Genomic DNA, 27943 nt, shown 5'->3' with positions numbered 1-27943 from the left:
ATCTGTTTATCTTAAGAACACTATCCAGAGCCTTTCAAGTTCTATGACTTAGTATTTTAAAAAAAGGAAAAAAGAAAAGAAAAAGGAGACAGGTTTGCAACCGCAGATCTCTATCACACAGTAGAAATGGTTCCACAAGGGAAATTTTGGCAAGTATTAAAACCTTCTTTAAGTCTTCTTTTAGTGCTAAGAAAGCACTAGAAAATTTGGCAAGTTTCCTATCTTTTTCAAAATAAGTTATCCCAACCTGCTTTTGGTAACTTGGTACTTCTCACCAGGATCAGTGACATCTTTCTGGGTTTCTTCAATGAAAATCTTGGGGCCCTTCCTGGGTAAAACAACTGGAACGACCGCATAGTTTATATAGGTCACAGTTAATCTCTACGGGAGCCAGGCTGAAGGCTGAAAACTGTGATGGTTTATGACTTAGAAAATGCAGGCCATAAACTCTCTTGAAAGAACCTCTATTTCTTGGGATTTTTTAAAAAACAAGACTTTAAAGCAGAGAAGGCCTGCTACCCAATCTCTTCCACAGACCAACAGTGACTTGCTACTTTTACACTATTAGCTCATCTTATCAAAATACCACCAAACACAGGAAGCTACCTAGACTGCAGCTGGGCATCACACATCCCAAACAACTGTCAAGTGTAGTCACTACCTATGTTTTTGCGCTAGTAGGCACTATGTAATCTTAACAGAGCTATGAATATGCTCAATTTAACCTTTATTTTTTAAGCAGGGACTAAAGTATCCAATTTAATACATAGCCCAGCAGCTCTCAATTAACAGAGTGTAATAAACAAGGGCTCTTCTCAGATATATAAGGCAAGGCAGATGTTCTCTCAGTGGGAGTTTGTTCATATGATCAATATGATTCAACTACATAAATATTTACTTAGCAGCTGTTATGTGTTGGGCACTGTGCTGTGTACTGGAGAAAGAGAGATGAGTAAGACCTGGCCCCAGATCAAGGCGTTTACCATGAAGTAAGGGAGGCAGCTATGTAAACAGATATCACACAGCATAAATGCTATATGGGTATGCATATGGTGTAAAGAGAACAAAGAGAAGGGGTGCCTTCCTTGGCCTGGGGGGTGAGGAGGGGGCAAAGGATGGCTTTCTGAAGGAGGTGCCACTTGAGTTGAACTCTGAAAGATTCTTCAGCCTGGTTAGAGGTAGGGGAAATTCTAGAGAGGGATAAGCATTAGTCAATACATGAAGTCATGAGGCAACGTTCTGTACAAGGTGTTGTTGAAGTTACACTGTGAGGTGGAAAGTCGGGATGTGAGTCTGGAGAGGTGAGTCTGGGTGGTTCACACAGACCTTGGAATTTACCCCAGTGGCAATGGGGAGCCACTGAAGAGTTTTAAGGAAGTGAGAAACAGGATCGGGTATGTATTTTATTTAAATAAGTCACTAGCGGTAGTGAAGAAGATAGAGCTGGTGAAGGATGGAGACAAGAACAAAGGGATGATTCAATCTTAAATTTTATACATATTGACTTTTTCCCTCTGGAGTGAAGAAGTCCATTAGTTTTGCTTTATATCTGCCAGTGAAGATAAAAGTATGGAACAGAGATTTTTAATGTATGCCTAACATTCCAGAGCATATCCCGCTTGATGCACAAGTCACACTCTGTCCTTATTAGGTCTCCTTTGTCTCTAATAAAGATACATGAGCCCAATGTAAGAGGAGTCTCAAAAAGTCCAATATGGCTCTTAGACCCACAGTGAAAAGTCTTCCCGTCTTTTTTTTGTAATAAAGTGGCAAAAACTACTGCAAAATTGTTTCCCCTTAAGCAGAATTTTTATTTTTTTAAACATTCAAAATAGACTACTCAAAATGGATTTGGAAAAATAAGAATTATCGAGGGAATAGTGAAGAATTTGCTACATTTCCTACATTGCTTCCAATTCCTGTATTGTTCCCTATTTAACTAAACTAATTTTGGTTACACTATTAAAGAACACACAAACATATCAAGATACTTCTATGGCTATGGTTGCTCTAGAATTAACACAATTGAACCAAACAATGGCAGTAAATGGCTTTATTAGGGAGGAGCAAAGCAATTTAGAGCACAGGGAAGTAGGAAAGGATATGGAAACAGGATGGGAACTGTACCAAGGCACCTGGCATACACTGTTTCTTTTAATCCTCATGACAGCCCTGGGAGGTACCTATTGAATCCTCAATATTGACACATGGGAAATCTGAGTCTGAGAGATTTATATAAATTGCCTCAAAGCACACAGCTAGTGAAGTAGAAGAATCACATTTGAACTCAGGTCTGATTCCAAAGTCTGAGTATTTTTTCCATGACAGCAAGACTATGAGACCTTTCAAGAAGAGGTAGCATTCAAATTTTATCAACATATACTTAATTTGGGCTCAGAAAGAGCTTCTAGTTAATTAAAATGCCCTATATGTTAGAAATGTCTCCATTCCTTGTTTGCCTTTTCTCTTCATTCTTCTAATCCCATGTATCTCTAGCTGTGTGAAAGAGTAGAATGAGACACCACTAGTTAGGAAGGAATTACAGTTGTCCTGCTGAGATGATTGATGGTGGACAGATCAGAGTGACGAAGTGGAGATGATGAGTAAGTTGTAGGATTTAGTGTTACTTTGAAGGTAAAGTTAATAAAACTTCAGATGGATTGGATGTTGGGTGAGAGAGAAAGAGAAGAACCAAGGTTGTCCTACATTTCTGGCATGAGCAGCTGGGAGAAATAACATGAGAAACGGGGTTTGGGAAGAAAAGTAAAGAGTTCAGTTTTGGACATGCGGGTGTTTGGGGATGTTGGAATGGCAGTTGGGTAAAGAATCTGGAACTCAGGGCACAGGTCAAGGCTAGAGATACCAAACTGGGAGACATCAGCACACAGATAATACTTAAAGCCACGTGTGGTAGAAATTGCTCCCTGTCCACCAAAATCCATTATCGTCTTTTTCCTCTAGTAAAAGAATTGCCAATTTTTAGTTGGAGTCCACGGCTATCTGACTAAAGACTACATTTCCTAGAGGACCTTCAGCAAGTTGTTGTCATGTGACTCAGTTCTGGCCAGTGGGATGAAAACAGAAGAAATGGTTAACTCCTGTGTCCTCAAGGGTGGGGATGTGTCCTTCACTTCCTATTTTCTTCTTCCTGCTGGCTAGAACACAGACATGATGTAGAGGCTGGAGCAGCCATCTGGGACCAGGAAATGGAGGCAGCATGTTGAAAACGGCAGAGCAACAGGAAAGAAAAGAGTCTGGGTCTCCAGCACTAACAAGCTATCATATCAGTGGGATCATCTACCCTCACTTTTATAGGAAAGGAAAATAGACTTTCACCTTAAGCACCTGCATTCTGGGGTCTCTTTGTTACAACAGCTTAACCTACACTGTAATTTAGATACCATGGGATTAAATGAGATCACCTAGGTGAAAGACCAGGGCAAAGCTCTAAGCCCTGAAATATTTCAACATTTAGGGTTTGGGAGAAGAGAAAGAAAGAGTCAACAGATGAGACCAAGAAGCAGCTGCTAGTGAAATAAGGTGAGAAACACATCACATTAATAGTACAGATGCTACTGCTACACTACAAATGGAAACAGGGGTAATTTATGGGACTCTTTCTTATTTGTAACTCAGTGCCTACAATTAAAAAAAAACTTTTTGATAGTCTGACAACTTTCGTCTACAAACTTTTAAAATCTACCTTATATATTTGGTACTAATGAATTAAAAACTTTGGGGTACTTTTTCCATTGGAGAAATCTGACCATTTCCCTGAAATGGGAAATTATGCTCTTGTATTCCCTTAGATTCACAGGGAAATCTCAAGTACTTTGAGAATCATTAACATTTGGTAGAAAAGGAGATGGGGGAGGAATCTAACTGTTCACACAAAATACTATATAGAAGCAGTTACTTCTTTAGATGTAATTCCAACATATTCATTTATGTGAGTCCAGAAGCCAAATCTACAACTGCCATTAGTCATAACTTCTGTTAGTACACAGAGTCTCATATAATATGTTAAACAAAGAAATGACAGCTGGAAATTTCACAGGGAAGATTCCCGGACAATAAAAGAGACGAGGAAAGTGCACTCTGGGCAGAAGGAATAGTAAATACAAAGGCCCTGATGTGGGAGTACACTTGGCACGTTCTGGGACCAACAAGGAGGACACTGTGCATGGAGAGGAGAAAATGGGTAGAAGAGTAGAAAATGAGATCAGAAATGCAGCATGTGTGTGTGTGTGTGTGTGGGTGGGTCAGAATCATGTAGGGTGTGCAGGCAGTTGTCAGGGCTCCAGCTGTTATGCTGAGTGAAATGGAAAGTGACTGTTTTGGACAGAGGAGGATTACTCCAGCTGTAGTATTGGGCAGAGGCTAAAGAGGGCAAGGGTAAAAGCAGAAAATAGTAGGACTCTGTTGAAGGATCCAGGTATGACATGATGAGGTCTGGTCCAAAGCAGCAGGGCAAGGAGGTGAGATGTAGAAGAGGTATGATTCAGGATATGTTCTTAAGTCAAGCTGGCAGAATTAGTTGAGGGATTAGATGTGGAGCATTGGAAGACAAAGAAAGGAGCTGAGGATGACTCCAAGGTTTTGGGCTGTGCGAACTGAAGGATGGATAGGCTGTTAACTGAGATGGGAAGACTGTGGTAGGGGAAGGTTGGGGGTAGAAATGAGGAAGCCTGGTTAAGTGTGAGCTGCCTAGGAGTCATCTAAGTGGACATATTAAATAGGAAGTTGGATAAATGAATCTGGAGTTTAGGGGTTAGGTTGAGGTTAGAGGTATATCATTCAAGTGTAGATACTGAATACATATTGAGGAGGTGCATAGCCAAGTCACTCACTGTCATAATCAGGACCCCAAAACAGCTTGATAGGCTAGGGAAAACATGAGCAAACTCTAACAAGATGAAATTATTAAGTCGAAATGTAAAATTCTGTACAAATACATGATGAGGGATACAGAGTGACTAGAGACATGTTTGAAAAAAGATTTGGAGGTCTTAATCAAGTATATAAGTTTGATAAATCAAAGGTGAAATATAACTGCCCCTGCTCCCAACTCATGCCAACTAAGGTTTTGTTGAGAACACAGCCCAAAATTGAGAGTTCTATTCTCTCCCTGTTGATCAGAGCACACTTACAATGTTGTGCTCCATTCTGAGTTGGTTTGAACCCAGGCTGTGAAAGAGTAGATGAAGGAACAGGATTCCTATGAACTGAGGGGGAGAAGATGCAGGGGTACAAAGCAGCCATTTTCAAAGATCTCAAAGCTGACCATGTGGGAAAGGGATTAGACTTCTTCTCTGAGGTCTAAGAATACTGAATTAGAACCAATAATTGAAAGGTACAGATGCTGGAGCCATATAGAAAGTAATTTCTGACATTTATAGCTGTCTGAAAACAGAATGAACTGTCTCTAGATATAATCAATGCCCTTTTATTAGAAATATTTGAGCACTGTCACCATTACTGAGAATCTATTATAAATGCTTTCATATGCTAGATATATTATTAGGCAATTTACACGATATATTAAATCATTCTTTACTACAACCTCATATGAAAAAATTTCAGAGCAAAGTGAAAAAATCATAGAGTTAAGGAAGAGCTGGGATTCACACCTATGCCCATCTATTTCAAAAGCCCATGCTAAATAAATAAATTAAAAAAATAAAGATGATAGCTCTAGCCATTTCAGATAGTTACTCAGTTTTCCTGGGTCTCTCCCATGTATGCAGGAGGACCCATACAACCAAAAATAAAATAAAGAAAATAAATAAATTAAAAAGCCCATGCTGATATGCAAGTCTCTGGATATTTTTCAAGTGTGCACAGTATTTTTCAAGAGTGTATGCTAAAACTAACATGGAGTAAAAAAATATCCTGCCTAGTTTATAAGTACCTGTTAATCTAAAGAGCTTTGTGATAACTTCATACCAATTACTGAAACCCATCTGCATCTTCCTTTATAATTGTGTGCAGTACATATCAGATTTCTCTGTAAAGTCAGATTCTCTCTAGTTATAATGGCTAGAGAGGAGTCATCTAAGTGGACATATTAAATGGGAAGATGGATAAAGGAAAGTGCACTCTGGGCAGCACTAGCTATAATGGAAGGTCAATTGGAAGGAGGGTAGAGAGAAGTATTGTTACTTCGGGGAGGAAACTTCCTGGGAGTGGTTATCACAGTGAGTGATGATGCCCCAGGAACAAAGCCGAGAATGTGAAAACTAGTCATGACTCTTGCCCTGCCCCCAGGGAAACATAGGAACGTAGTTTTAATTCTGTCAGTGGTAGAATGTGCTTACTCCCTGGAAAAGAAAGCATTTATAACATGCTAAGTGCCATGGAAACATATTTGTTCCTTCCACAAGCATATGAGAACTACAGGGAAAAAATAAAGCACCGAGCTTAAGAACCAGAGGAAAAACAATTAGAAGGGAGCTTATAAGAAAACACTAAATCATAACTCCTATTAAAAAAATTCACACTCCTGAGAGTTATGGGCCGTTACACAGAGGGTGCTGGCCATATATTTTCCTTAAAAGGCCTTTGGGGAAGTATGTGGTGCATCCAGCAAAAGCTCTGCCAATACCACTGAGAACCAAAGGAGTCTCAGGAGCAACAGAACTTTGAAGGACTCACTCCTTCCTCTAGCTGAGCCCCTCCTTCCTCAGTGGGTTTTATTCCTGATAAAGAATTTCCTGCCGCTTCTTTGGCGCCTCTTATTTTTACCAAACTTTTCTTTATCAGGTTTTGGGCTGTGAAGTGGCTCTGTTAAAGGAGTATGAAGGAAGGCAGCAACAGTCTATTGACATTACAAACCAGAGGGAAGATCTGGTTTTCACAGGCCATTTGTGTAGCTTTACCCAGGCCAAAGGTGGTCTCACTACTGGGTGGCTCACCAGGGTGGGCTCAGATTCCAAGGAGTCCTCATGTGAAACAGACATACTTGCGTGGATGGAGCTTTTGCTTTGTACGGGGGCATTAAAAGGACATGTGTGTGGCTTCAACTACTGTGTCCTGATTAAAATTTTTCTTCATAGAGCAACACGTGTTATCTCCACACTAGCTAGAGAGTAATTAGCCACTAGCACTTACCCATTGGCTCAATCTGTGCTTAGTTTCCAACTGTCACTCTATATATTGTTTCACATAGTTTTCAGGTGACTCATCTACCATTGTATTGTTTTCACACTGGCATCTATGCTACTCCCTAATATAGTGGCCTGTATTAAAAAAGAAACCTTTACTTCCCTACATGATGATAATAATTGACATCATATTCTCACAGGTAATCACACAGATGATTGTGAACCTGCCAGGGAAATCCTAGCACAAAAGCTGGCCTCAATCAAGTTTTCACTAACTTCCTTTTTTAAAAACTGCATTCACTAACTTTCTATTCTTTGACATTTATTTTCATGATAGGATCAACTGAATTAAATATAAGACTGTCAAATTCATCAGTTTAGAGGACTGGAAGATGCTTCAGGTTGACCTACTCACCCACAATATCTCAGTGATCTCCAAAACATCCTCAGCACAGATGGGTAAGAAAAAAAAAAAAAAAAATATATATATATATAAAGAAAAACCTCACATATAGTCCAGAAAACATGAAACCAAAATTAGCACAACAAAAATTGTCTAAAAGAATACCTAGGCTTTTGGTAGCCTATAGAGACAGGAAGGGGAGCTAGCCAAAATCGCCGCAGTAGCACTGAATACTTGACATGAACTCTGAAAAATCCATGAGACTTCTCCAGTGTAGACACAGGAAGAGTGGTTTGTAATCTCACTGAACATACAAAGATAACTGGATTGCCAGCTCAGGGAAGACTCACCCTGCTTATTCCTTATAATATGTAAACCAAAAGGCTAATAGCAGATGTTTTCCATTTATATTCATAGAGAGATATTTCCCCTGTGCCAAATAGATATGATCATGGAGTAACCACGGAATGGAGATCCCAGTATCCTTCATCAACATGACACTTGTGTTCATGAGGGAAGCATTCCTCATGAAGAAGTCTCCAAGGCAAAGGCAATAGTGGGCAAAATTTGTGCAAAAAGTTGAACAGGATCCTTTAAAAGTGAGGTCAATTAAATGGTCAAGAAAAAATAATGTGGTTTTGGCAGATTACGTGCCATCTTCTGTAGTGTCTTGTGTTCTGCTTATGAGTACATCATCCTAACCTTTCTTTCAGGTCAGATCATTATCAATTCACAGCTGAATGAGTGTGAAAGTTCCTAACTGTAGCCTCTGCTCATCCATGTCTAATCCAGCCTCTGTGTACATGCAAGTCATCTTGTACACTGTCAGGAGATTAATCTTTCTCCAGGATCACTTTTATCATGTCCCTGGCCTTTGATGGTCCTTATGATATTGTGAAGGGTGGTGAATGAATGCCTCTTTATGGTAATGATGCTGGAACAGAGAAGTAAATGAGGAGAAGGAGTGAGCCAAGTGATGATGTGAGGTAAGAGGTTTCCAGGAAGATGGAAAGGCCTGGGGCATGAACAAGCAGTCAGGCTGAAGATGAGCAAGGACTGTGTGATGGAGCAGAATGAACAAGAACAGGGGTGGTGGTGATAGAGGAAATGAAGTTGGAGAGATTGATAGAGATCAGTTGAGCTATGGAGGCCAAAGTTAGGAGCATGGACTCTATTACAGGTGTAACTCACAGTGAGTTATGAGAGTAACTTAATAAGCCCTCCCTGCCTGTTGAACAAATGAATGCTTAAAGTCCCTGCAGAACTACTTATTTTGTTAAATTAGAAGTGAAGTTTATACATGATTTAAGAGAAAGAAAAATCTCCTTTTGCATGTTGAACATGTTTAAATTAAAATCATCTTTACATTGGCCAAAGTTTTCCATTACTGAAACTGAATAATGTCAATCTTTCTAAGTCAAGGGAAAAAATGAAGTTACACATAAAAATTTCTCTTCTACTTGTGTCTCAGAACTTCAATGTCATCTCTTGATAAAGTGGATTAATAGTGGATATGCACATTTAAGATGCTTTAAAACATCACACATATATACACATATTTTAGGATGGAGAGACCGGCTGATAATATGTATTTTCTGAAAATAATCACTTGTTTGCATGACAGAATCGCATATGTCAATGTTCTACCTAAGAACACCATGACTTTGGGGTACTCCACGATTGGACAACAGATTCACTGAGTGTGATAGGTAGCCTCTAAGATCACCTCCAGTGAGCCCCACATCCTGGTATTCACACCCCTGGTACTCCTTCCTATTGAGTGTGGACTGTATTTAATGATTTCCTTCTAACAAGTAGAATGTGGTAAAAGTGATGGGGTATCAACTCTGAGATTAGGTTACAAAGAGACTGTGGCTTCCACCTTGAGCATTCTCTTATTTGCTCATTCTGAGAGAAGTCAGATGCTGTGTTATGAGCTGTTCTGTAGAGAGGCTCATGTAGCAAGTAACTGCAGGAGGCCTCTGGCCAATAGACAGTAAGAAATGAAGCTCTCAATCCAACAGCTCACAAGGAAGTGAATCCTACCAACAACCATGAGAGTGAATGTGGACATGGATTCTCCCTAAGCTGAGCCTTAAGAATGAGACTGCAGCCCAGCCCCAGCCTGACTGCAACCTCATGAGAGACGTTAAACTACAGGCACCCAACTAAGCTATCCCTATATTCCAGACCCACAGAAAGTGTGAAATAATAAATCTTTTAAGCCACTAAGTTTGGGGATAATCTGTTACACAACCATACATAACTAATACATTGAGCTACTTACACATTTTAATGGAGATGTAGATCAGTTAAATTTTTTAACAGTAGCTAATCCAAAAGACATTTAGAATGTCTGAAACACATATTTAATTGCTTTGTAATAGCAAGTTTACCTTTATAATATTTTTTAAACTTTGACTAATATTTGAATTAGTTTAAAAGGGCTAATTTGCAGGGAACAGCCAAAAGAATCCAAAGGTTATATTAATGAAAAAATTTGGTCAGAAACTAAGAAATTCCAGTTTCAAAGAGGCAGAAATCTAAGAGCAGAAGTGAATGACTGGGTTCCAACATAACTGAGAAAAATCTAGGGATTGTTATCGGGTGAAAAATGAAGTTGTAAAATAATATTGTTTTTAAAAGCATGACAGTGGAATATAAAGACACAATAACCTGCACTGGCATTCCAGCTTTAAAGCACTACCATTAGTGCTTATTGATTTTGTGCAGTTCAATTGCTTCATGCCTGTTTCTTCATCCATGTAACAGGAATAATAAGAAAACCTACATTTTAGGGTTGTAAAGCATTCAGCACAATGCTTGGTACATGGTAAACAAACAAAAAATTTTGGTTCCTATAACAATTACTATTTTCTATTACAGTCTTAAATTAGAATCTAGTTCTACTTTCACAGAGTTTCAGGTTACTCTGCTTGAGACATTTAAAAAATTTAGCAGAAAGTTCAGGAAACTGAAGTTTAACTAGAGTTAAGAATAAGGCTTGTTCAAGAAAGAGAAAAGACAAACCCGTAAAATGAGTGACAATCCCTGCAAATCATATATCTGATAAGGGACTGAGACTTGTATCTAGAATATATAAAGAACTCTTACAACCCAATAATAAAGAGACAAATAATCAAATTAAAAATGGACAAATGATCTGATTAGACAGTTCTCTGAAGAAGATATACAAATGGCCAATAAACACATGAAAAGATGATCAACATTATTAGCCACTGGTAAAATGCAAATCAAAACCGCAATTAACATACCATTTCACACCCACTAGGATGGCTATAATCAAAAGACAGACAACAATAAGTGCTGTCAAGAATGTGCAGAAAATGGAACCCTTGTACACAACTGGTGGGAACATAAAAGGTACGGTTTTTGGTGGAAAACAATTTGGCATTTACTCAGCTGATTCACTTTATTTACTTTAAATGCACAATTTGCTACCAACTCTATCACTGAATCAATTGAATTAAAAAAGAAAAATAGCTGACCAGTGGATACAGAATGTCTACAAAATCCTCCACCTTATTTATAATAAATGTGAAGAAGCCATTTTATAATAAACGTGAAAAATCTTGTATTTCACATTGAGACAAGACTATTTTTGAAAGAACATGATAACATTCTAATTCGTTATCATAAATGCAACTTAATCCACAAATGTTAAATCAGGTATGCTATGGCTTAAAATCTGTTTGAGAAATAGATTATTGGAACTAGGAAACTAAAGAGGCTCTCATAAAAATAGAAGCCAAAAATAATGATGACAACTTCAATGAGTACTTCCCCTGCTGCAACTTGAATGCCTAAGCTCTATTGTGTGGGAAAATAGCATTGTCTTAAAATAAATAAATAAATTAAAACTAAATGGGAGTTGAAGATTTAATTATGTGAGGTCATGGAAATTTACCATCATCAAAAAATAAGCTCATGATTTATTTACCTTCTAAGACACACAATCCATTTAAGCAAAGACATTAGTTGTCACTAGCCTATTATGTAGAAGTTATAGAACTTTAAAGATCACCTACCTCAACCTTTTCATGTTACAGATGAGGGCATTAAGTTGAACATCTGGTTAAGGGCTGAGCAGGACGAGAACTAAGAGTTTTGGCTCTAAGTGTGGGTTGTTTTCCTGGGCATTATGCTGAGGCTAACCCTTTCCAAAGAGATGATAGCTCCTGCATCTGCACAGAGATAATGGACCTCAAAGGGAGTTACATTCTTTAGGACCTTATTAACTTCTGAGAATATCAGTTATCACCTAGAGTTCCATTTAATGAGTTTTATCAAATGGTTTAGGAAAACAGTTCTTTGGGGGTTTTTTAGTTTAATGATATGAAGTAAGGTCAAACTCACTATATTTCTCCTTTGGTTATTGTTTCCCTCTTCACACCTCCTGTGTTTAACCTTCTCTGATTATCCAAAACGTAGCTGATAGAAGTTTTTGCTCATTTAGCATCTAACTATCATCGTAGGTTTAGAGAATCTCCTATCTTATGAGGCAGAGCTTACCTCCCACTATATAAGTTTAAGTTCCTGTGAGATAATAGAAAATATATATTGGTCTCTGCCCCTGGTTCCTGGCACAGAGCTCCTGAAACCCTTGGAATTTCTTAAGTGATAAAAGCACTAGAGCACCTTTTGTTCTAATATTTGGTCTTTGACCTTGGTTCCTGACACAAGACTCCTGAAACCTTTTACTAGGTGACAGGAGTGTCTTTTGTCCTAATGAGGCCACTCTTGATTAGCTCCTGGATGGCTCCTGGATTAGGGATGGTCACCGGAAAGACCAAGCCATGATGAGAAGTTTGGAATTTTCAGCCCTGCCCCCCATTCTCCTGAGAAGGGAAAAGGACTGAAAATGGAGTTAATGATCGATCACCATGCCTATGTTATGCATGAAGCCTCCATAAAAATCCCAATAGTATGGGGTCTGGAAAGCTTCCAGGCTGGTGAACACATCCATGAAATGGGAGGGTGATGTATCCCAATTCCTTGCGGACAGAAGCTCCTGTGCTCGGGACCCTCCTAGACCTCGCCCTATGGATCTCTTCATTTGGCTGTTCATTTGTGTCCTTCATCATATCCTTTAACAAACTGGTAAACATAAGTGTTTCTCTGAGTTCTGTGAGCCATCCTAGCAAGTTAATTGAACCCGAGAAGGGGGTCATGGGAATCTCTAATTTGTAGCCCAGTTGGACAGAAGCTGTGGGTAACATGGGGGGCCTACTACTTGCAATTGGCATCTGAACTGGGGTGGGAGCAGCCTTGTGGTACCAATCCCTTAACCTGTGGGATGTGACACTATTTCCAAGTAGACAGTGTCAGAATTGAGTTAAATTGTAGGACACCCAGCTGGTGTTGTGGAGAATTAACCTGGTGTTGGGGAAAATCCCATACATTTGGTGACCAGGAGTGTTGTTAGTGTTCTGTGTGAGAACTAAAGGAGAAAGCCACAGGAAAGGAGAATCATAGGTTCTTTTCAATACGGTACCAGATACTTTATTTCTCAGACCTCCTTGTAACTAGGGTGTGGGCATGTGACCTAGACATTCCCTACAAGATGCACCAGCTCCAGACTGCAAAGAAGCTGTGGCTATGAAGACTCTTCTGGAGAGGGTGGTGGCCCTGGAAGCAGTAGTATCTAGTAGCATCAAGAGCCAGCTGTGGCACTGGTTCTGGAAGCAGAGTTAGGAAATCAGTGATCTCAATGGTGCAAGCTATACTCTATGACCAGCTCTGTGGTGTAATTTGGGGCTTTGTTTTTGTTTAAGGGACCTCCAAGTCTGATTCTCTGGTTCTCCTAGAAATTCTGCTTAAGTTATCCAGAGTTAATTTCTGTTAGTTGAAATTAAGAAAAATGATGACTAAACGTAAAAAACAAACAAAAAAACAAAGAAAAGAAAAAAAGAAAGGAAAAAACCACTCTATTGTGAGTTTATCTGGGGCAGGCACTGTATGTAGTTTTTTTGGGTTTTTAAAAATATTTATTTATTTATTTGGCTGTGCCGGCTGTGTGCAATCTTTAGTTGCAGCATGCGGGATTTATTTCCCTGACCAGGGATCGAATCCGGGCCCCCTGCATTGGGAGTGCAGAGTGTTAACCGCTGGACCACCAGGGAAGTCCCTATGTGTAGTTTTTATATTAAACAGTATTTCTCAGCTCATAAGATAATGTCTAGCCTTAATAAATGTGGAATTGAACTGACTATTTACAAAGGTAGTACTTAATTGATTAACTGCATGCTGAATGAGGCTCCCTGGGATAAAAGGGAAAAGAAAGCACCAACAGGATAGTACATTTGCTAAAATGTGTGAGAACAGCTCAATTAACCAAAGTCAGAGTAGGGGGCAGGAGATTTTTTTATGTTCATAGCCTAGCTCTTCTAATGGAACTTTCTAACTATCTTAATCTGAGTATAAGCCTGTTTTCCTGGGAAGATACATGGCCACATCTATAGAAATGTAGACAGTAAATTCATTAGTGAGCAGACAGACTGTTTATTTTTACTATTAAATGACATGTTTTATTTTGAATGTAGAACTGATCTGTTGGTCTGGGACAGACTACGTTAGGGAAATGACTAACACTTACTTACTAGAAAATGTAAAACAAGGCTTTTGTATGTTTAAACACCATGGAAAAAACAAGCAAACTTTGAAATCAGTGTTTGCTAAATTTGGATGGAATGAATTTTTTTAAAAGTGCTTTAATTAGGTAAATGTATGATGCCAAGAAAGCTGGAACTTACAGTTTCTCAATTTGTTTCTTCACATTTCAGTATATTGGTGAAGAAGTCTTTCTGGCTTATCATGGAAATTCGGGGGAACTAGTTTGTGAGCATGTCTATCTTATTATGAACATAAACACTTCATCTTTTTGTTGGCCATCATACAAAATTATGTGCTTAATCCTAAATATTTATAGATGACTGGAACATAAACACAGTAGCTGTTACTCTGAAATTATGGTAACATAAACTGGCATTTAGTTCTACTGTTTTCACTTAGTCGAAGTAGGAGCCAGTGCTTGGGCTAAAGGAAATATACTGCAAGGACTATTCAGAAAGTTCAGTTATGGTTCTCTTAATTTCTCAGCCATTTCAGCTGTAAAATAGGGATAAAATTATACCGTGGAGACTGTGTGAGGACCAGATGCAACTATATATGTTAAAGAACCTACAAATAATGCTTAATATACATGGTGGGTACTCAAAAAAAGGGAGGAACTAAACCTGAATTTGCAATTTAAACTATTTAGTAGCACACGCAAATCTATGTCAAAAAGCATTTTGTTTGGGAAAAAAAATTCCAAAATATTTTAAGCTGTGATATATGCTGAATAAATCTTATAAATGCTTAATTTTATTTATTTTTACCCTCTCATTATTCTAACAGTTTAGCTCATACTTACATACTATTTTTATTCATGATTTATACCATAATTCTTACTTTATTTATTTAACCCTGGATATTATCATTTTAATATGGGAAAATTTACGTAAACATCTCACTGTCAATTGGGGTGGTCCCTGCTTCAATAAACGGTAAGGTGTGTGACACTGCTAATTATTTTCTCTAGGTTTACTAATGTATTATAATTTAGCTCAAAGTCATATAGTAATCAGTGACAAAGTGAATTGGTCTTTTAAGAAAAGATAAAAATGTTTTCTAAGATATTTATGTCTCATCTCTTCCATGTCAAATACTAAGTCATTTTGCTTCGAATATAAAAATGGTTTATGTTCTCAAAGAATGCCCTCGGTGGTATAAATAAATTACCTTTCACATTTAACTAAAGTGCTGTGTCTGGGAATCTGAAGATCTGGGCTCTGGTTACAGCTCCATTAGTAGCTGGGTTGGATCAGCCATTTGCCTCCTTCAACCTGTTTTCTTACCTGTATCATGTAGCTGTTGTGCTAAACTGTCACTAAGTTTTCTTTCAGTTCTGAGATTCTCTATGATCTACATATGTCCTGCTTCCCAGAAAGATTATTAGCTCTCTGAAGGCATAAATCACATCTTAGAGTTCTTTTGAAATTTGTACATTACTTAGCATAGTGCTATGCACTGAATATCTGTAAATCTGAACTGCAATTATATGACACTATAAAACAAATATGGAACAAGACTATTATATCTTATAGTGTAAAACTAAGCAATTATTGCAAAGTAACCATTATTTAACATTTACAGTGGGGTCCTATCTTACATTTCAGGCAAGCAAATGCTTCCTTTACCTGCTCTAGGTAGTAGGAAACTGGGAGGAATGACTAAATAGGATAGTTTCTATATGAAATATTTTGTCCTCTTATCTCCGTAAACCATCAAAATACTCCTGAGTGCTAGACTTACTCTTTATACACTGTCATACGCCAGTGTGGTAAGCAGCCTCAATATGATCCTCAATGATCCCTACTTCCTGGTATTCACACCCTTTCGTAGTTCCCTGCTACAATGAACCAGGGTCAGTCTATGTAACTAGCAGCATGCAGCAGAACTGATGGCATGTCACCTCCATGATTAAGTTTAAAAGACTGACTGCTCTCTTGGGAGCTCTCTCACTTGCTCACTTTCTCACTTTCTCACTCTCATGCATAACTTACTTGGAGGGAAGCCCCAGGGAGAGGCCCACATAGAGAAGCTGCAGCCTCCTACCAACAGTGAGTGAGCTCGGAAGCAGAGATCCTTCAGCCCCAGGCAAGTCTTCATCTCCACCAGCAGTTTGACTGCAACCTCAGGAGAGACCTGGAGCCAGAACCACCCTGCTCCCAGATTCCTGACCTTCAGAAACTGTGTGAAATAATCAATGTCTGTTTTTTCAGACTGCTAGGTTTGCAGGTTCTACCTACCTACCTACCTATCTATCTATCTATCTATCTGGCATCCTTTTTTTATATGAAGTACTCATCACTTACTTCTTACCTAGATGATTATAACTTCCTAACTGTCGTCCCTGTAAAAGCATCAGCCCCTCTAATTCATCCTTTCCACGGCTGTAAGGGAAATATTTGAAACATGAGTCTATTTGTGCCTCTCCACTGCTCAAAAAATTTTAGTAGCTCCCTATTATTGTTAGGATATTCAAAACTCCATACCATGTCATGCAAGGCCTTCACAAACTGGCTTCTGCCGTCCCCTCTAGCTTCTTCTACACCTCAGTTCCTGTGTTCTTTAATCCTACTTCAATCTCCCAAGTTGGCTAAGTATTTTCCTTTTTCTGATACCACTATTAATACTGTTCCCTCTGCCTAGAATATCTCATCCACTTGGCCAATCCTACTTATCCTTCAAGACCCAGCAAGTATCACTCTGTGTGTGTGTATTTATTTAATTAATTATATTTTTTTCTCGGATACTCTATACAAGTGCCTGGCTTGTATATATGCTTTATATATTTAATTCAATTTGACAAAAAAAATTTGAGCACCTACTATGTGTTAGGCACTTATTTTTGTAAGGCATTAGGAATAACAAAAAATATTAAAACAAACAAGGTCCCTAACCTTAAGGGAGACTACAATTTAGCAGGGAAGTTAGACAATGAACAACTGATTACAAATGATATGAATGTTACAAAAATAAGGGAGTTCAGAGTTTTCTGGGCAGATAAGGTGGGGGAGGGGCCCCAAACTTATTCTATGGTTTTAGGAGAGCATTTCCTAAATGTCTGCTGAGTAGGCGATTTAAGAAAAAACTCTATCCAAAAGATGTTAAATCAGGATAAAAACACAGTCCTAAACTTTAGTCCAAAAATCAAAATCAGCAAGCAAAATGGAGACATGACTTGGTAGTAATATATGTGAAAAGAGTCATGAACTATATTTGACAGAAAGCACAATGCCTGATGTAACTGGAAAAAAACACTGTGGTTTCACAAATAGAAATATACTATACAAATCTTACTCAACATACAATGAAGCTGCATTCCAATAAACCCATTGTAAATTGAAATATAAGTCAAAAATGCATTTAATACACTTAATCTACTAAACATCACAGTTTAGCCTAGTTTACCTTAAATGTGCTTACAACACTTAAATTAGCCTACAGTTGGGCAAAATCATCTGACACAAAGCCTATTTTATAATAAAGTGTTGAATATCTCATGTAATTTATTGACTACTGTACTGAAAGTGAAAAACAGAATGGCTGTATGGGTACAGAATGGCTGTAAGTGTGTCAGTTGTTTACCCTCATGATCACGTGGTTGGCTGGGAGCTGCTGCTGCCCAGCATCACAAGAGTATTACATCACCAATATCACTAGGCTGGGGGAAAAATCAAAATTCAAAATCTGAAGTATGATTTCTACTGAACGCATATCACTTTTGTACCATCTTGAAGTCAAAAAATCGTGAAGTCGCACATTTGTAAATGGGGGAGCGTCTGTATAGAATCTGGAGATACTCCATTATGCTCAGCATTCACAGTCTCTTTAAAAGAGGTGGGAAAAGCAGAGCCCATTCAGAGGAGAATGACCAGAATGGAGCACCTTGAACCCAGGTCACAAGAATAGCTTCTGAAAACTGGAAGGCCTTGGTATGTGAGGACTCAGAGGGTACACAGTGTATAAATAGCTACAGGTCTGTCATGTAGAAGAAATAGTTTATATTTAATCCTGTAGATTTATGGGTAGAGTAAGGAAGAGACAGAAAAGAAACAATTCGCAAACTGCCAGGGCTATTTAAAGCAGGTAGTCTTCATCCCAGGAGGTGACTGCTTCTAAACTTGTTGGCCACTGAGCAAAGCGCTGCAAAAGGGAATCCAAACACTGGAAGGGAGTTAGCATGTATGACTTTGTACTAAAGCCTTTTAAACCCTGATATTTTATGGCTTGAATACATGAATATTAATGTGTCTTTCTTTGTGCTAATCTATACTGTAGTGATGCCAAGTAGATCACATTTCCCACAAGGTTCTGTCCTACATAGTAAGCAGAATGAGAACAAAGAGATGGGCTTTAGATATCCTCAAAGAGTCTATCTATATGGCTTTCCTAACAACTCTGCTCCTAGCAACGAACTATTTTATAGTTCATCTGTCTCATTATTTAATCTAAATCTTATGTTTAAGGCATGCATTTGTTTCTATAAAATCTGTAATAAATCTGGAGGAAAATATCTCTATGGATATCTGGTTGAGTTCAAAGGCTACTCTTGCCTGACATACTCAAGATCCCCAAAGCAAAAGTTCTCTCTAATTAACTCTAATATCTGTATCCGTATTTTCAATTTCAACATCTGGATTCAGAAAAATGAAATACAGATTTCTTCAGACTCTCTAACCTTTATTTGCAAAAGCCCCAAAGGAGGAGTATTTCCCAGTGTGAACAAAAATTACAATGTCTTTGACATGTATATCCCTGAGATGATGCTGGCCTATCACCCTGTCCTCAGCTTATGTCTTAAATATCAAAGAATTTACCATGCAAATGCTAAAAGAACAGTGCAACGCTCCATAGAAAGTTATGATACCTAGTGTTTCCAATTGGTATCCTTGCAAAAGAGAACACACAGAGGAGTTGAACCTGTGCTTGTTAAGCAGGTCTTCTGAAAAACAGAAACTTGAGATTACGTGAAATGGCTCAATCTTCTGACACACTTACAAGGTTCTTAATTTTCCAGTAATTTTCCAGATAAATCCATTCTGAGTTCAATATGTGTAAATAAGAAATATTTCAGATTTTGGACAGTCAGTAGGAGGTTCAAACCAATTTTTTTGGCTAAATAGATGCTGAGCTGTAGTTTTTATTAGTTGAAAGCGAAACCATCTGTTTGAGTAGAAACAGATTTTTGTCTCAAGGGAGAAAGAGTGAAAGTGATCTCACTGAAGCTAACAGGACTCTGCAGGTCAGTTAGGTACAGTGGGCTTGGCAATAAGCTCCTCTGGGTCAAGGAAGTCCTAATATCCTAGAGGATGCAGTGCAAACTGGTCTAATTTACACCTCTGCAGTCTTGTGAAAGCGCCAATAGATTAAATGGTTGATTAGTAAATTACATACAAAAAAGACAAACTACTCATGGAAAAAAATTACCTGTACAACTGCCAATAAATCATCAAAATAATAATCATTTTTCACAAAGTGATAAGTATTCCAAGTACATAAAGGCAGATATACCATTAATCATGGTTTTCTTCTATTTAAAAAATCTATTTTCAGATTTACTTTGTAGAAGAGGGTTCAGAAGAGGCTATACTAAGTAGGAATAACCTAATGGTTTGGAAGGAATTAAAAACAGATACCTTGATGACTTCAAGAAGTAAGAGGGAAATAAAGCCAACCAGAGGAAATGAGGGTGGCAAGAAACAGCAACAGGACAGCTACTTCAAGATCATGGAATCAGCTTGTACTTCTCTCTCCTTCAGTTGCCAAGCACTGTAGATTTTTCCTTTACATTTCTTTGGACATTTTCTTTTCTTTCCATTCCAGGCCTTTAATGACCTCACCCCAAGATTGCTGCAATGTCTCCTAGCTCATCTTCTCTGAAGCTTCAATTTACCCTCCCCTTCTTCCTAGCTCAGCTTCCCTCTTATTTTTCTTTTCTATTTACAGACCTCAGCCAGACCAACAGTCTCTTAATAGAGCTTTTATAGTGTTTTCTTAAAATTCGATAAAGTCACTTCCTTAACTCATTAATGACCTAAATCATATAACTGTATCCCATGTAATAAACACTTATTCCTCATCTCTCCTCAACATGAATCCTCTCTTTACTGTATCCTCCTAGACACCTTGCTCAATCCCAACACAGCACATGATGGAGTGCTGCAGCAAGCAGCAGATGCTAGTTTGTCCACAATATCCATTATTTCCATACTAAGCGAAGTCCACCTATTTTTCAGATCACAATGTGCCTAGTTAAAACATTACACTTCTGAGCCTCCCTTGAAGCTAGGCATAAGAATGTGACACAGTTTATATCCAATGAGACATAAAGTCTGCTAGAAATTTATAGACATAAAATCTGCTAGAAAAAAGGTACCAAATTATGTTAGTCACCAAGAGTTTACTATCTATCATATGCCTCTAATTGTTGATCCTATACCATAGGCATTGAGATTTATAACCACCCAGTACCTAATTGATCTCTCTTTTAAAAAATCAATCAGCATATTGTTTATGGTTTAGAACTGATCTAAGTCATCACTGTTGGTCTAGATCCACTTGGTAACTTAGCATCAGTGGATGCTATGAGCTAAAAAGGGACCAAAGGAATTGAGCCAAATTTTACCCAAATTCTAAAGACAACTGGAGTCATACTCTGTCTACCTTAGGTGACTGTCTTCTCTCTAGAAAACTGCCAACTCAATCTGTGGCTCAAAAGGTAAAGTTAGGTCTTTACAAAGGTATTGTTTATCATAGTATAGTAAATGTTATTTAATGCTCATCATTTTCCTTGTCAGTTATTACTGTATAATACAGAATTAACAGATCTCTGTATATATTTTGAGAGAAAAAACTTCTTTTTTTTTCAGGTGAATAGTGTGATTTCTCTCCCTTCCTTAGTAGAAATTCTCAGTATGGGAATTTTACTAGTGGTTTTAATAGTGAGTCAAAAGCGAGAGAACAATTTGATAATGCATTTTAAAAAAATTGAAACATGGTTTCAAGAGACGACTCCATTTACTCAATTAGATACAATTACATAACACTGAAATGGAATGAACTGCAGTGAAAATGCAAAATTGTTAATATATCTAAAAAAATAAATAGCCTGTAGGCCTTTAAGGAGAAATGAATATATAAGAAGAAAAGGCACAACTTTCAGGCACAACTCTCTTGGGCAACCAGCCTGCTTGAGCAGAACAAGTCTAAAATAGGACAGTTTCCAAATATACTTTCTTTGGGATAGCACTTCTATGAAAGTGATTATCAAAAGCAGTTGTATCAACAGTCTCATTATTAAAACCAATCCATTTATTTGGTTGGTTTGCTTCCTGCCCTTCTGTTATACCCTCTCCAACTAAAAAGATGTTTCATTGTTAGTGACGTCTCCTAGATTTTCTTTACGTGGAAATTATTTTGAGATTAAATATAATTACAGTTTAGCCTTGTATAATTACAGTTTAGCCTTGTAACTTCACCTCATAACTTCACCTACTCGGATCCTTAATAATGATAGGGTAGAAGTAGAGTTGCAGTTTTATTTTTATTACTCACCTACAACATTAACTTAGCTACATGGCATACAGAGGGAAGGAGAACAGTAAAACCAAATCAACAAAAGCATTGGTCAAACTGTGAAACGTATCTGCTAACAGCTGTGTTCATTCCCTGATAAAAGATATCTACCAAGTAGCTACCATTAAAAAAATTCTTCTTTCTTCTATGTTCTATTTTGTTGAATTACTTATCAAGAGTGAAAGAAAGGTGGGGATACCCCTGGTGGCACAGTGGTTAAGAATCCACCTGCCAGTGCAGGGGACACGGGTTCGAGCCCTGGTCCGGGAAGATCCCACATGCCGCGGAGCAACTAAGCCCGTGCGCCACTACTGAGCCTGTGCTCTAGAGCCCACAAGCCACAACTACTGAGCCCACGTGCCACAACTACTGAAGCCCGCGTGCCTAGAGCCCGTGCCCCGCAACAAGAAAAGCCACCACAATGAGGAGCCCACGCACCTCAATGAAGAGTAGCCCCCGCTCGCCGCAACTAGAGAAAGCCCGCGCGCAGCAACAAAGACCCAACGTAACCGTTAATTAATTAATTAATTTTTATAAAGAGAATCAAAAAAGAAAAAAAGAGTGAAAGAAAGGAAATGAGCAGATTTACTATGAGTGGAAATAATTTAAAAGCAGGAAATGTTGACTTACGGTATACAAGGAGACCTTCCAGAATCCTTTTCAAAAAAATAGCAATAGCTTTTAATTCATCACCAACTGCTCTGCCATCCATCTGCAATCATTTTTTTAAAAGCTTTTTTAAAGTATATCTAGAATTTCATTTTACTTCAATAATCTTCAGTGTGAAGACTTCCTCAAAGGAAGACTTTCTTTCTTACAGCTTCAGTAACCTGTTTTCAACTCTCTTATGAGACAAAGGAAATTAAATAATAAAGATAATTCAAAATGAAGAGTAATAAACTACAAAAATTAAATATGGCATGGAGAACACAGAATGATGTGACTAGTATTTTCTAAATGGCATTAATTTCACACCCATATCCTACTCTCTTTAGCTATTTCTTTATATAGACTTTTTTCCACAGCTCAGAACCACAAAGTAGTATCATTATACATTATAGTTTAAGGCCAGCCATTGACCTGGCAATCTAATTTACTTTGCTAAAATTGGAAAATCAAATTCCTCTTCCCAAATATCCCTATCCAGGATACTACAAAATCCAGTTGCTCAATAAAATCTGACTTTATGTCCTCTACACCCTCTCCAAAATTCTGCAGGCTCCACTTAAGTCAGAGAGTCAAACCCACAACTCATTTTTTCTTTCCAAGTTACACGTAACTTTTGAATTCAGAAATGGCAGAAAATATATTTTATTCAACTTCCTCAAGTCCTCATATTACTCAGGATGAAAAACTTTGATACTAGGGATGTCCTCACAATGACTTTGCTCAAATAAACAGATGCTCAAACGTTTTTGAGCCCATGTAACTTATACTCTTCAGATTATAAATGATATAATTATATTACAGCTTGTCAAATTCATCACCTAATAAGTCAAAGGAATCTATCTCTGAATCTTGGAGAGTTCTACAGTTGAGTTTTTCACATGTGTTTTCCTTTGTAGAACAATTGTTAAAAGGAGGTTAATAATTTCAATTCACTCTTTACTGTGAATTCCAAATTTTTAAAATAATGTGGCAGAAAGGTAACCTAGTACATATTTTAATTATTTTATATTTGAAAAGATTAGACTAAACTGTGCTTGCCAACTGTTTTTAATCAAAGAGTTAAAATAGTAAAGTCTTTCAAGTGACCACAAAGTAATGACCAAATAACATTTACCTCGCTTATTCTGTCATTCAACAAACATGTGCCTATCAAATCCAAAACATTATATTACATTGAATTATACTGCTCTCAATAAACGCGCTTAACCTTTATACTACAGGCACAAAGTGGTATAAAAGTCTATCTGAAATTCTGGAATCCAAATATTTTTAATATTTGCACATTCGTCTTTAGTATTGATTTCATTAACAATATAATGATTGATCAAAATATATTTTATACAATGCATTTAGATCCTGGCTCTCCATTATGTAGTAGTTGAATAAATGGTATGACTTACTTCCATAAGCTTTAACATCTTCATCTATAAAATGAAGATAATACTTAGCTGGCAGCTGAGCATTACATAAAGTAACAGAGGTGAACATCCTGCAGTGTTTCCTGTGCCAGACACTGCTCTAGGTGCTGAGGTTATGGTCGTAAGTGCAAACATAAGAAACAACATTCCTGTCCTCACAGAGGAGGAGGAGCTGGCTAAGCTGACCGAGAAGGAGATACAGGAGGAAAACTAGACAAGCTGTGGTATCATAAAAGCCTACAAAATAAAGTGTTTCAAAAGAGGGAATATCAAAAAGGAACTTGAGGTGACTGACTGCGAAGGGGCACAAAGGAACTTTCTGAAGTAGTGAAAATGTTGATATCATGATTGAAGTGGTGGTTTCACAACTGTTTCCATTTGTCAAAACTCATTAAACTGTACACATAAAATTGGTGATTTTGATTGTGTGTACATTATACCTCAATAAATCTGATTTCTAAAAAAATGTATGTCATGCAAAACAATTCTAAAAAGGGCAGAAGAGCTGTTCTAGATGAAAGGAGACTAAAGAGGTGTGACAAGTAGATGCCATGTATGACCTTGGACTGGATTCTGAATCCCTCCCCCCAAAAGCTATAAAGAATATTTGGGGGCAAATGTGGAAATTTGAATATGGATACTATATTAAACTCTATTGTATCAGTGTTAAACTTTGGTGTGGTCATTTTATTGTGCTTACACAGGAGAACATCCTTTTTTTAGGAGATGCATATTCAAGTATTTACGGGTGAAGTGTTAAAATGTCTGCAACTAACTCTCAAATGGTTCAGAAAAAAACACATGTGATTGTAAACAGATAAATAGATAAAAATGGAGCAAATGCGGAAAAATGTCAACAATTGGTGAAATCTCGGTAAAGGTTCTCCATATACTCACTGTACTCATCTTTCAACTTTTCTGTAGATTTGAAGTTTTTAAAAATAAAAATTGGAGGACTGAAAACAAGAGGGAATAGTCAACCATGTCAAATACTGTTAAGAGGTCAGGTAAGATGAGAATGAAGACATGACCTTTGGCTTTGGCAAGATACTGGTCATTGGTGGCCCTTTTGCAGCAAGAGCATTTCAGTAGGGGCAAAAGCTAGGTAAGAGTGGGCAGAGGAGAGAATGGGAGATAAGCAAATGGAGGCAACGAGTGCAGGTAACTCTTTCAAGAGCTTTGCTATGAAGGGGAGCAGAGAAACAGAACGTGGAATTAAGAAAGTCTCCCTACACCAAAAGGAATACTAAGACATTTTGTACGTTGATGGGGATGATCCAGTAGCGAAGAAACTGATCATTCAGGATAGAAAGACTAAAAATGCGGGAGCAAAGTCTTTGAAACTGTGAGAAGGACTGGAATGCACAATCCAAAAGGAAGGAGTCACCTTAGATAAGGGTGATGATGATGACAATGACAAAGGTGGTAACAGTGACTAACCTAACAGCTAGGCACTATTTAAAGCATTTTTGCTCATTTAATTCGCACACAAATCTAAGAGGAAGGTATTAGTAATATCTCCTTTTACAGGAAGCCAAGTACAGAAAAGTTAATTAACTTGCCCAACTATACTTATCCAATAAGTAGCAAAGTTGGGATTTAGAACTCCATGGAAGATACTTTTCTCCCAGTGCAATAAGAAGGAAGGCAGAGTTTGTGGGTGTAGATGCAGCTGGTACCAGAAAAATAAAGTAGCTCTTATACAATCACATCTATTTTCTCAATGTAGCATTTGGGTGAGTTCATCAGCTGAGGGGGTGAGGAGAGGGGATGTTGGATATTTGAGAAGAGAAGGTGAGAAATTCTTGTTTCAGATGGAAGGCAAGTGAATTTACTAGCAATGACAAGAGGTTGGTTTTTTTTTAGCATCTTTATCGGAGTATAATTGCTTTACAATGGTGTGTTAGTTTCTGCTTTATAACAAAGTGAATCAGTTATACGTATGTTCCCATATCTCCTCCCTCTTGCATCTCCCTCCCATCCTCCCTATGCCACCCCTCTAGGTGGTCACAAAGCACCTAGCTGATCTCCCTGTGCTATGCAGCTGTGTCCCACTAGCTATCTACTTTACATTTGATAGTGTATATATGTCCGTGCTACTTCTCTCACTTCGTCCCAGCTTACCCTTCCCCCTCCCCGTGTCCTCAAGTCCATTCTCTACGTCTGCGTCTTTATTCCTGACATGCAGTATTGAATGCCCCTTCGGAATTCACAGTCATAAATTTGAAGTGAATCTACTTGTCCTGACTGGATGATATTTTGTAGCAATTTTCAGCTGCTTGAGAGCAGGCATAAAGAGGATAGCTGGGCTTAACTAGGGTGGGATTTTTATAGGCAAGTGGGACCTAGGAAAAGAGGAGCCAGGAGGGTAGTTTGCAAGAGAGTGGTGATAGTATGGGACATAGAATGTAGGCTGAGTAAGGAGGGGTGTATGGCCATGATGGATGTAATGGACACAGAAAAAGTGGTAGGGTCAGCGGACTGGAGATCTGTGAGGTCAGAGATACCCAGCTGGAGTGTGGGTATTACAGTAGGAGAGTAAGTAAGAGTCAGAGGGAGATGCCTGAAGAGGAGATTACAAATGGAGTGCCATTACGGATGATGATACGGTCTAGAGTATGACCGTGTGGATGGGAGGCTGAGGTAGTGCAGAAATAAAAGATGACTGGATCTAAAGAGGCCAGAGTGCTGGATGAGTCCTCTGTGTGGATGCTGAAGTTTTACAAAGAGCTGACAAAAGCAGTGGTGGAGAGTCATCAGTGAAGGTGGGATAGAAGACAGCAACAAAGAAGGGTAGGAGGAGTGTTGTAAACTTGAAAGATGTTAGGAAGACCGAAGAAAAAAGGAGAGGTCATTTGGAAGTTGTAGTGGGGAGCAAAGATACTACCCACCCCATCTGCAGGCTCAGAGGTATATGAGGTGGGGAGGAAAAATCAAGCTCTAATTTGAGAAGTAGCCCCAGTTAGAGCAAGAAGGTGAAGAGATGGTTCAGAAAAGAGGCTGAGGATGCAGCACAGGACTGAACACATGGTATATATTCAATCAGTATTTCCTGAATTTGAACCTTAAATTTTCTAATAGTATACTATATCCTAAAAAGGAAAACAAAACTTATTTACAAAGAAACCCAAACAAGATTAAAAAGGAAATGATCCTTTAATTATTGTATTTTTCAAATCCATGAAAAGGCTCATTTTCAAAAATTAGTCCCCTGGCCAAGAAAATCAGAATCAAACAGCATCTTATTGTTCTTGGCTTAATACAAACGGATAGTTCAGTGTTATGCAAGAGAATGCCTGGTTTTATTTTATAAGAATCTGAGATCAGAACAACAAAGTTAAGTGAATTCTGCCTTGTTGAAGCTTAGACAATAGCCTTTCTGAGCATAAGCTGACCAGAAGTTAAATCTATTACGGTTCAAGCAGAGAAACCTAGGTACCTATGGAATAAGATTAATAATACTCCCTAAGTATATTCTTTGGAGTATAATATAGTACACTTTGAAATATACTGTTCCACTTGAAGTTGTAATATGATTGCTCCATGAACGCTTCAGAGGTACGCCTTTATTGAAGGAAGATAAGTTCGTCTCAATGTTATAGTTTGTTTCTTTAAAAAATTTGTTGTCTTTGTAAGACTAAGAAAATGTCATAATTCTTTTATGCTTTAACAAAAAAAAGTTTTATTTTGTGTCTATAACGTTGCCTCCTAAGCATTTCTAATAAGCTGTCTATATACAGCTAACTGAAATTCTATAGTCCTCTATGGTCTTAATATGTACAATGAATATCTAATACTTTTTCTCTAAGACTAAATTTTATTGGAGTTTATGTAGAATCCCAGTGTTTTGTTTTATAACTGTATTCGGTGGCTTAATCATGATCATCAGTCAGAATGTGGATTGGTTCAACTGCAGGTTAAAGGGCTTTTCATTTTCGTCTTACTCATTAAACTATAAGGTTCCCATTACTAGACAGAAAATTTACCAGTAGTTCTATTACACCAGATAAATGGACTTGAGAAGGATAGCCAATTCTCCTAGTTTCATTAGAGCCTAATATGACGTGTCAGAGGAAGTAATCAGCCAGCAATATACACTGTGCTCATTTACGACACACAGCTGGTATTGGGAGTGAGCGATTTCT

General features: G+C 38.0%; 1 protein-coding gene across 1 annotated transcript in view; it reads right to left on the bottom strand.

Moving 5' to 3' along the window:
• Positions 1-27943, bottom strand: part of ATF6 (activating transcription factor 6) — a 219850-nt gene that overhangs the window by 23983 nt on the left and 167924 nt on the right. The gene's annotated exons all lie outside the window — the stretch shown is intronic.

The sequence above is a fragment of the Pseudorca crassidens genome, chromosome 2 (genome assembly GCF_039906515.1).
Source record: "Pseudorca crassidens isolate mPseCra1 chromosome 2, mPseCra1.hap1, whole genome shotgun sequence".
NCBI classification, from domain to species: domain Eukaryota; kingdom Metazoa; phylum Chordata; class Mammalia; order Artiodactyla; family Delphinidae; genus Pseudorca; species Pseudorca crassidens.
This window is presented reverse-complemented; position numbering and strand designations above follow the sequence as displayed.